At 36.1% G+C, this 9,254-nt stretch overlaps 1 long non-coding RNA gene across 1 annotated transcript; it reads left to right on the forward strand.

The window, feature by feature from the left end:
• Positions 1 to 581: 581 nt before the first annotated feature.
• Positions 582 to 7,867, forward strand: LOC118177289. The gene is made up of 3 exons (XR_004755828.1): positions 582 to 696; positions 3,622 to 3,792; positions 5,813 to 7,867. It is a non-coding gene; the product is annotated as an uncharacterized LOC118177289 (long non-coding RNA).
• The last annotated feature ends 1,387 nt before the right edge of the window (positions 7,868 to 9,254 follow it).

Consider the following 9,254-nt stretch of genomic DNA (forward strand, 5'->3'; position numbering starts at 1 on the left):
CTACTGCCACAGCAGTATATGATAATAGCAGATACCAGTGATCTGAGAAACTTCTCTAACTTATTATACTTGATATACTTATCTTCTGTCCAGCTGTTACAGGTGCAATAGCATCCAATATTATTTTAGTGTAGCTGTTATCTTGCATACATGTAGAAGTTTTAAATAGAGGAGCTCTGCTTCGTTGTGGTCTGTCCCCATTTATTTTTCTCTGGTATGTCTTCTGTATGTTCAGTGGGACAAGGGATGGCAGCTAACAGCTAGTTCTTCCTTTGCCTCTACTGCCTTTACATCCTGATCATTTGTCAGCTGAAAAGGCAGACTAGCTCTCATCTGGACAGCTGCAGCCACGGTGCAAGTATATTAAGTATTTCGTGTTGTCCTAGCAGCAGTAAGCAGCCAGAGGAAACTGATGAATCCAGTCAGTACCTGTTTTATATTTTTTTAAGGAGGGGATCATGAGCAGTTTTATCTTTCTTAAATGAAGATTTATTTGCTTGATCTAGTGTAATATTTGGAGTTTGCTCTAGACCATGTCTGATACCTGTTCCTACCTACAATGATTAATGAAATGTTCTCACAGTGATTAATGGAACATGAAGAAATGGGTTGCTTGGTGTGAGTGAAATGACTGAATCCAGCTTTCTGTTTCTTGACTTGTGTGCAAGGCAAAATAAAACTCAGACAGCAGATGTGGTAGGTTAAGTATAGACTTTATAAAAATAAAAACAATGGCTTACCCTGTTTATTTTTGTTTGTTTGTTTTCTTTTTATTTTGTTTTCCTGAAGAAAGTATCTCCGTTTAAACCCATCTACTTCTAGTTCTTATTTTTGTTTTAACTTATCCAGCCATTCATCAAAAGTGTCAGTTTTAGTATGTAATGAATCACTATGAAGCAAAATGAAAGCCTGCTTTCTTAGCCAATTATTAAGATATATATGGAAGTGTATAAATAAATGCATTTTTGTGCCTTTATACATATGTGTGTGTATATATATGTACATAAAAATGTTGGAAAACTATCTGTATGAATGCAAAAATAACAGTTGGCTATAAAGTGAACAGCTGTTGTAGCCTTCTCTGTGTGTCAGGATGTAACGTTGAGAGATAATTACATAGGGAACACATCAAGAACTTCATAAACAGTTTACGTAAATATCACTTTTGTTCAAGTATTACTTGCCTGTTTGGCAGACATAATCTGAAAAAGGGAATACCAGTATCTTCTCTCTCTCTTCTCTCTCTCTTTTTTTTTTTTTTTTTTTTTTTTTAAAAGTACATTTCCTGAAAGAACAATCTGGAAGAGCTTCACAGCTGCCACAGCAATGCTAGCTGTGGCTTGTGCCAGTCTACCAAACTTGCATTCCTGGTACCTAATTCTGGATGCAAACTTTGTTTCCTGGAAAAAAAATGTATTTGCACATTTTAAAAATCATTTGCACAAGTAATCAAAAGAAACAAAAGGTGCATGCTATATCCAAGAGTTAGACATTCTTGGAAGATATTGAAAAAGTACTGTAAGCCATGGGCATATTAAAAAAATGGGGAGGCAGTAATATATGTGCATGTAGTTCTGATTTTACTTGTCTTCTAAAAGCAATACAGCTCTGTACGTGAGCTAATGAGCTCTTCTCACATGGTGGGTGTATGAGCTGCAAATGCAACATCTCATGGGTAGACCTGTGACCTCCTGCAGCTTATTGCAGATACAAGGGTCTCTGTTACATGCTGCATTTTGTAGCCACTAATGTAAATGCTCTGAAGGAGCTTTGTAAGGTGATAACTATGGGCTCTAACTGATGGTATTTCACTACTTAACAGGAGGTAGCAATAGCAGAATTTATTATAGATACACTGAGTAATTCAGTATTTGACTAGAGATAGCAGTGAAAAAACGAGAAAAATCTCAACAAAGCCCAAAGTTTGTGCACAAGTTATAGCCTCTTTTAATTAATTAATTAATTTATTTATTTATTTATTTATTTTTAGTTGTGAAATGATGCCCAATATTTCAGTTGGGCATTTAATGGTATTTTCCATTGATCCAATGATGCATTTAATTGGTATTTTCATGAAAGAAGTTCTTACTGAGAAAGTCCATTTTAAAAAGATGAAGAATTTATCTGCAGTGATCTGAACCAAGTGATTGACCACCGTTCAAAGATCATTTTATGAAGGATAGAAAAAGATTTCTATCCTAAATCATGTCAAGGAAATGAATGAACACAAAATAATACTTCTGAAGAAACTGTTAACAATCTTTATTTCCCTACTTGCCAAGTTCAGAGACCAAACCAATTTCATCTGCTAACATGCTAAAGCAAACAAACAAAACCAGTTTCCCAAGCAAGCATATTTATTTATTTTTCATAAGTACCTATTAAAACAACTTTAGATACAAAACAAAATCATTCTCTAACCCAATTTAAAGCTGTACTTGAATTCATTTAGCTCAGTGATTGTACTATTCCCTCTGGTCATAAGAATGAGAGACCTCTCTTTGGTCAGAAGTGAGTCTTGGTGGCCCAGTTCTACTTCTTGCAGGTATATACAACTGGCAGTGTTTAAATACAGTGGGCTATTGAAAGAAAGGATAATTCTTTATTTTGTGAAAAGTAACGACTATGTCCATGACAATTTGTAGTCACATTTCTAAAAGTAGAATGGGAAAGGTTTTAATATTCTGTTCTGCATATTAAAAGGTAAGAGGAAATATTCACATTTCACTGGTCAAAAATTGAGGGCTTGTTTTTTTGTTTTTGTTTTTGGTTTTTGTTTGTTTGTTTTGTTGTTTGTTTTTACTTTAATATAATGAAACATATTCTTAAGTCAGACCATTATCAAAACCTCACAAAAGTTTAAATGCGATCTCTATAGTACACTAACATAAAGATGTTAAATTAAAAGTAAGGAAAAAAAAAACAAAAACAAACAAACAAACAAAAAGAACACACTACATTACATTATCCAGAATGATTCAGGTGTTTAAGGACACTGACCTTTTCATAATAAGATTTAAGAGATATGGCTTTGCTTGCAGGATAGTTCATGTAGCTATGTGGAGTGGGAACATTTCTGTACTGTAAACTGTGACCCCAAGTCATACGGGGTTTTGAGCATGGATGATTTCAGACCTATTAGATATTTTTTTTAGTGTTTGTGGTTGATCAGTGAGATTAGCAACTGTAGCTGGAGAAGAGACTTTGGAAAGTTTCAGTTTGTTTCAGTTTAGTGTTGTGCTAAACTTGTAATCTTTAAACACCATGCTTGTCTTTGTTAGCAGCTGAAAAATGGGTAAAGAAAATGCAGGCTCAATTCTTTGATGTTACAAAAGTGCATTTTGCCATGATACAGAATTCAACTTTGAAGAAATAGACATTCATGTGAAAGTTGTCCAAAAATGTAGGCACTTCTGATCATTTTTTGCCTTCTGCTTTATTAAGAAAAAGAAAAGGATTAGAAGAATTAATTTATCTATTATGTCTTGCCATTGTGCAAAGAAATAAGATTTTTCTATCTCATTCTAAATCTTCAGTAAGTGTTATATATTATATTTCCAATAGTTTGCCTATGACTATTCAGATGTCTATTGTGAATTTAGCTGTTTATTTCTGGTTTAGTAATGAGCTTCCTCCTGACCATTCTCAGAACGGTTGGAATGTGTTCTTAGCTTTGGGCTATGGGGCAGAAGATGGGGAGAACAGGATAGAAGAGTTAGACTCAGTCCAGTCCATAAGAGGTAGATAGTGCCACCATCACGTGTGCCCCTCTGATGGTGCCTAGGAAGTAAAGTGAGTACCAAACAGGGATGGAACAATACTTTCTCCTTTTTTCAGTTTCCAATAACCTGCAGGTTGGGAATATGCTCCAGTAAATTAGAAAAGGATGATTAGTACAGGCTTGTTGGATATTCCTGGGTGGGATGAAGTGGTCTCATGTAGTGTAATTTAAGCTTTTTGCAAAGAAAAATTAGATCACTGTTAAGTGAGTCTGTAAACTCTGTGGAAGGGAAAGGCAGGACAATCAGAATACAGCATATTGAAAATGTTGAGGTAGTAAAGCACCTGCCACAGATTGTATGAGGTATTAAAATTCACTTAATTTCAGTGACCATAGTTTCAGAGGAAAAAAGACAATGGTGCAATACAGATTTAGTCTCCTGAAAACATTACAGTGAATGGACATGGTAAAAACTTGAACTATTCTTACGGCAATTTCAAATTGGTAATTTCATGGCTTCTAGGGGATTTTTTAGTGCTATATAAAGGAAATATAGGCAAACAGAATGCAAAATTCAGCTCACTAAAATGCATGTGGCCTGAGCTAAGACCATTATAGCTTTCTCAATACATAAGGCTATATTTTAGTCTCTCCTTACTTCTCAGTAAGAAATAAGGTGGAAAAAAATAATTCACATCACCAGGGTGAATGAAGTTTGATTGCCTTTGTTGTTCTAAAGTGTGTGAACTGCGAATGAAGGCTTTCCTGGGATTGAGGCACTTGTCACTTTTCTTGATGATTCTCTGGACTTTAATAATGCTTGAACTTGTTATTCAGCATCGTGCCCAGCATGCCCTCCTTCCCCTACCTGGCTGCCCATTTTCACAACCTTTGCAGGAACATAACAAAACTTCATCATTCAGCATGGTTGAAATTGGCTAGAAAGTTGAAAATGCAGTTCTGTGCATAGGCACTGAAAGGGATTGTGTGTGAGTTGCTGGAGAAGGTGACTCAGTGAAAAGACACGATGGAAACTTCACATGGAAAAGACAGAAAAGGCATACTTAAGGGAAAGGATAAAGATCAAGAGAGTTTATCAAGATGATTGTAATACTGTTTGACATGTGAGAAAGGAAATTTCTTGCATTCAGCAGTATTTTATGTGCATTCACATTTCTAAGCTTCCACCAGTAGTTCTCACACTTTTCTGTAGTAGATACCTACACTTTCCATGCACAGGTTGATTTTCATCTCTGAGTCTTCAATTCTTGTGAAAACCAAGTATATATAGTATATATAGCTTTTTTATTTTTTTATTTTTTCTTTTTTTTTTTTTTTTTTTTTTTTTTTTTTCTTCAAGGGAGGTTACCCTTTGGACTTTTCTTCACATATTACTATTTGTGGAGAGGATGGTATTTTGTAACTGTTACTTTCTGTTGTGGTTTAACCCGGCTGGCAGCTAAACACCACATAGCCGTTTGCTCACCCTCCCCCCTCCCTCTCTGGGATGGGGGAGAGAAATGGGAAAGTGAAGCCTGTGGGCTGAGATAGAGACAGTTTATTAAGATAGAAGATAATAATAATAATAATATTTACAAAACAAGTGATGCACAATGCAGTTGCTCACCACCCGCTGACCGATGCCCAGCCCAATCCCGAGCAGCCGGCCCCCCACCCCGGTTAGCCACCCCTATATATTGTTTAGCATGCCGTCAGATGGTATGGAATACCCCTTTGGCCAGTTTGGGTCAGCTGTCCTGGGTCTGTCCCCTCCCAGCTCTTGCTGCACTCCTAGCCTGCCCTCTGGCAGGACAGAGCGAAAAGTCCTTGGCTTAGTGTAAGCATTGCTCTGCAGCAATTAAAACATCAGCATGTTATCAGCACTCTTCTCATCCTAATCCAAAACATAGCACCCTAACAGCTACTAGAATGAAAAATAACTCTGTCCTAACTGAAACCAGGACACTTTCCAAAAAAATAAAAAATAAAAAATAAAGAAAGAGTCTAGGACTGGTAAAAGGTGGTAAATCCTCATGGTATTCTTAAACTAAATCTTTGCTTTATCTTCCATATCCTGGCATACATTTCTAGAGCAGTTTGAGTACCATATAAAGGACAAGTGAAGATGAAACTTCAGAGGCTGCCTGAACATTTGGATCATGTCTACTTCTCCAAGTGTCCCAGAAGTCCAGGAAAACCTGTCAGACCGTTATTGCTTGATTTTGTAGCCTAGTAAATATGGTTATATTTGCTGCTGCTTGAGGCAGGCAGCAGTCTGTCACAGGTCTCAGGAAATGTGTAAAGAATGGAAAATGTATAAAGGGAACGTATAAAAAACAATGCAAGTGGACCTGGGAACTGAGGAGAAAGAAGCCTCAGCACCAGTGTCACATCCCTCCTAGGGTGACCTCAGGATACTAGTGGCTCACTGCAATACCCCCAAGCTTCATCACCCTGAGGGGCTTCAGGAGGGTACACATAACATTAGAATAAGGGAATAAGTTTTCCTAAATTTTCTTGTAGAAAAATTTAAAAGATATTACTAGTTATACTTTTCTTTGTAATTTAATTTTGGTTTGTTTTCATTTGCAGAGCCATGAGTTTTTCACTGTACGACGTTCCTGTTTAGTTTTGACAGGTTTGTTAGCCCAAAGCTGTTCTTTCTAATTCTGTACCTCATGTTAATGTCTGAGTAGTTTCTTCTTTTCCTCAAGTTATTTTGGAGGGAGAATCTTGCTGATCAGCACTTGACATCAACTGAAATTTCCTGTTTAGCAACAAAATTGCAAAACCTCATATGACATACAATGAAATTGCCAGCTTAGACTTCTTAATTCAGAGCTTGAATAGTTTGCACAGCCATTTTTCCTTTCCCATTACTTTCTGGCTCTTCTTTTCATTTTTAGTTTATAGCAGGATTGTACAGTAGCAGATTTCACTTACATGCTGGTGTACTGCCAAGGGCAGAGAGCGAGAGAAGGAAGAAAGAAAGTGCTTCCTTGGATGAATTCCCCTCCCTCCCCCCCCGCCCCCAAGGGAAGTAACAGGCCAGGCTTGGCCAGCACAGCTGTTTCTATAAAGTACAGCTTTCTGTACAGTTGTATATGCAAGGAAATTTATATATTCAAATAATTTCATTATTTTTTTGTAATTTTGTCCTTCACTTATTTAACAGACAAATAAAGTATTCAATGAATAACAGTTCTAAAATAATTACAGAGTCAATTTTTGATTAATAAATGTAATCTCTAGAAAGATTCTAAGGTATCTTATCCGTCAGTGCACTTGTCACCATTTTCCGTGAGTTATATCTTCAACTGTCTTTAAAAAGCAGCATGGTCTAGTGATTTGGCCTGGGGAAATGGAAGGACTAGGGCTCATTTTAGCAATCAATGTTGTGTTGAATTGCTGTGTGACTGTGACCAAGTTTATTTCACTATATCTTGCGTTTCTGCTTGTAAAAATGAGGAAACTCTGCCTTCAGCAGAGCTCTGTGATCCTCTGATAAAATGTGCAATGTGAAATCTCAAGTCCATAAAATCTTTATTCATATAACTGACTTTCAGCCTTTGACCAAACAAGTTAAGGAAGTGCTCACAATGCTTCTGGTCCTTACTTACTTGGGACTCAAAGCACACATCGGTATTACCCCCCTTTTCATACCATTTTAAATTACAAGTTTGAAAAAAAAGATATATATATGTATATATATATATTACCAAAAACTCCATCCAGTTTTGTTGTCATACTGATAATACAAAAAGCCTACATGTAAGCCATATTTTTAGTAACTGGATAGCATGCTGTACTGGGTAGTTTCCATAAAGCTGCTTTTATTTTTTAATGCCTTCATGAACTGAACTCATGTAAATTTGTCAATATGATCCGGTGTAGAAACAAAACACTTTTTGTTGCTTAGACCTCTGTGGTTCTAAGGCAAGGACAGATGTTAAGGAGCTGTTAAGTATCATTCAAAAAGCTGTCACTTTTCGTACCTCTAATATTGTTGTTTTTCAAATCACTTTAAAGACCTCATTCCATTGTAATTCAAAGGGAATCTTTTGAAGGATATCAGTAGCCATTTGCAGGTTTTAATTTAACATGGTTAGAAATATTGTCAGCCCACTTGTCCTCTGTTGATATACAGTATTCATACTGTATTATTATGCCTTATGGATATTTGAATATTTTTAGCCCTTTTAGAAATGTATGATGTTTTAAGTATGATGTTTTAAGTACATTAAGTACATCATAAAAGCACTTGGTTAATTTTTCTTCCTGTCTCTATTTATTTATTTATTTATTTTGGTATATCAGCAATTTCCAGCGTCAGTACTGGAAAAAAAATGTATTTTGATTTTTTTTTTTCTTCAGTTTATGCTCTTGAGAGTAAAGAAAATGCTTATTACTGAAGTTTTTGTTATACTTGCAAGAGCAAAGAATTAAATGAATTTAGATAGATATTGATGTTTATTAACCTGAATGAGGATGCTTTATATCAGGATAATAATAGTATCACTCATGGAGAATAATCAAGTTGTTGGTATCTAGTTCACATGTATTTGAAAAGAACATTGATTGTATTCTTATCGTCTGCATTCTTGCTACCTACAATGCCTAGAATAGCCTGCAATCTAATGACAATGAACTATGCAGTTATACTGATAAAAAAATTAAACTTGAATACCCGCAACCCTTTCTACAAATAAATAGTTTTCATTTTGATTTCCTAGGTATATGTTATGATGCCTGTTTCATGTATTCTTTAAGCACTCATTTTCATTTTGTATAAAAGCTGCTGTACATTTCAAATAAGTGAGCTTGTATTTGTTTGAAGTTGTCTTTTATCCACAGAAAATCCAGTGGAACAGTAAACGCTATATCAAATACTGCAAGCCACTGGCAATTTTTTATGCTTTCACCCAATGCCTGCCGTTTTATAAATTGAATACCAAATCTCCTCTTAACTTTAATGCAAAATAGAATGTCATATCTGATGCTTGGCTACAGAAGCAGGCTCCAAGTCAGAAGAGAAATAAATCTAGAAAGGGAAAGCAAGTAAAGATACTGAAAAAAACACTGTTGTCCTTGGCTATAGCGTATAGCTGGCTAAGACCTGTAGAATTTCAAGGAACACATTATGATTCTTTTTCATTTGACACATAGTACCCTACCAGGTCTGTGAGAGACTAACATCAAGATTTTGGCTCTGCTCTTAAGGGTATCATTTGAAGTGGACAGGATCTTGGTAGTTCTGTAGGACGTGATCTGTTCATTTTAGGATTTTTGGGAGGACTCCTGCATATTGTTTGCCTCCAGTATTTTGAGTATTGTATTGGGTTTATGTGGCAAGATTTTGGTAGCAGGGGGCTGCAGGGATGGCCTCTGTGAGAAGAATCCAGCAGCTACCCCATGTTAGATAAGGGCTAGTTTCAGCCAGCTCCAAAGGGATCCGCTGTTGGACAGAGCCAATCCAATAAGTGATGTTGTTTGCACCCCTGTGAGCAGATTTAAGAAAGGGAAAAAACCTGCT

This window comes from Oxyura jamaicensis, chromosome 1 (genome assembly GCF_011077185.1).
Source record: "Oxyura jamaicensis isolate SHBP4307 breed ruddy duck chromosome 1, BPBGC_Ojam_1.0, whole genome shotgun sequence".
Classification (NCBI taxonomy): Eukaryota; Metazoa; Chordata; class Aves; order Anseriformes; family Anatidae; genus Oxyura; species Oxyura jamaicensis.